This window comes from Micromys minutus (genome assembly GCF_963924665.1).
Source record: "Micromys minutus genome assembly, chromosome: 10".
Taxonomy (NCBI): Eukaryota; Metazoa; Chordata; class Mammalia; order Rodentia; family Muridae; genus Micromys; species Micromys minutus.
Genome location: NC_137979.1, coordinates 24,600,659 through 24,602,678, shown reverse-complemented (window position 1 = coordinate 24,602,678; position 2,020 = coordinate 24,600,659).

Here is a 2,020-nt window from a genome sequence, read left to right as displayed (position 1 = left end):
TGCTAGAGCCTAAGGCATATGCTGAGGTTGAAGGGGCAGAAGGCAAACTTCTGGTGGCTTCAGATTCTTATGAGATACCATCCCAACTCCTGCTTGTACCTCTCTAAGAGGGAGATCACTCCCTGTCTTCCCAGGCTGCTAGCCCTTCTTGGGAATAGGCAAGCTGTTCCTGCAGTTTTCCATAGCCCCAGGAGCCCAGCATAGCACCCAGGAAAGGACCACCCTGCCTCTAATGGCCTGTCACCATCTCCTGCCATATTACTCTCTAAGCAGACTTCTAAGACTTAACTTTGCTTTTCCAAGGTCCCACCTAAGACTTTGTATTCAGATCTATTTATCAAGATCACAGAACCTTTGACCTTAACACTTAACAGAACATTAAGTGTCACCTTTTTTTTCTCTAAATGCTGCTCTGAATAACACAGCTTGGGGTTTTGAATTTCCCTGCATCTGCTAATAGTCTCTGCAGCTCACTCATTTTCCTTCTCTTGCTCTTCCCCCACAAGCTAAGCACAGGCAGACTATGGCCCCGTCAGACACCCTCTTACCTAGAAGAAACAGAGTCCCTTACTCTGGAATATAGAAGGCCAACCCTTCAGTCTAAACATGCTTTACTAATAATGGTCAGTTTGGGCTAAGTTAGGGAAAAGGTACTGATTTATCTTCCAAAGAGACTAGGGAATGGATCTCAAAGGGTGGCTTCCAGGCTGGGATGCGGCAGGAATGCCATCTAGGGTAGGGGCACAGCCTGCACAGTGACCAGGGCTTAAGACAATTCAGTGAGTGTCAAGGAGCAGGTGGAGCTGGAGGCCTTGAATGAATTCATGGGGAGCCCTGACAGCGAAGGGCTTGGGAGCAGGTTGAGCCATGCTGTGATGCCCTCAAGCATAACTTGGAAACTGAGATTGATGCCAGAGAAGTGGGGAGCAGGGAAAGGTTCTGGGTTACATAGGCAACAGAGCCGGAAGGAGAACAGGCCATGGGGGCAAGAGAGAGACCCGTGACCTGGAGACCGAGAGGAAGCCTTTATGGAGAGCACAAGCGGGGGAAGAGGCTGCTAGCCATGAATGCAGAAAGGCAGTGTGGACAAGAAGAGGTAATTCTGAAATTAGGAGACCAACCTCAATGTAAGCTACCTCAGACAATTATCTATAGAAGTAACTCCCAGCCCCTCGCCTACATCCATTGCAGCCAAAGCCAGATGAGTACTAATATTGCCTCTACCCAAAGCAATCAGTGAACGTATGGGACTAAAAGGGCTTCTCGGAGTCAAGAGCAAAAGTAGACAGAGGTGTGCCTCATCCTCCCTCATCCTCTGGCTTCTCTCCTGAGACAGAGCTGATTGGTCCCCTGACACCAGCTGCTCTATCTATCCTCTTGGGCCATTAGTATGGGCTACTCAGAACAGCTGGGGCAAGTGGAGGTCAGGACAATCTAGGCTCTGGCCCCAGCAGCTATAATTAGCTCCTGAGTCACCTGCTGGACTCACCTGCTGGACTCTCTCCCTGCCTTGCCAACTAGCTCCCTCACCAGAGAAATACCATGTCACACCTGCCAAGGCCCTGATGCTGATTGGAATGGCTGGTCCTAGGGACACAGACCAGGCAGGGGCCAGAAGGAGACCTCCATAGCTGCTATCTCAATACTCGTGAGAGCCTAGACAAAGTCACTCTTCAGTGCTGGGATAGCTGCTCCCATCTTAAACACCCATCACACTCCAGCCTTAGATTTACATCCCTAAGCTAGTTAAGGGAGACCCAAGCTCTAGAATTTCTCTCTTCCTGAGATTCCCAAACATCAGGGGAAAGTTCCTGGGCCTGTCAGAACCTACATTATCCTCCTCTGCCTGTTATCAAAAGAATCAATCCCAGCTCTCCCCCACCTCCCTGGGACCCATGGCCCAAGGCAGACGTGACCCAGAGGATTCCAGGCCTATGCTCTAGTCTTTCTAGGCAAACACTAGCTTTCCTGGGTGACAAGGATTTACCTGGCAGGTTCCAGATGGTTTATGGCAGCCGTT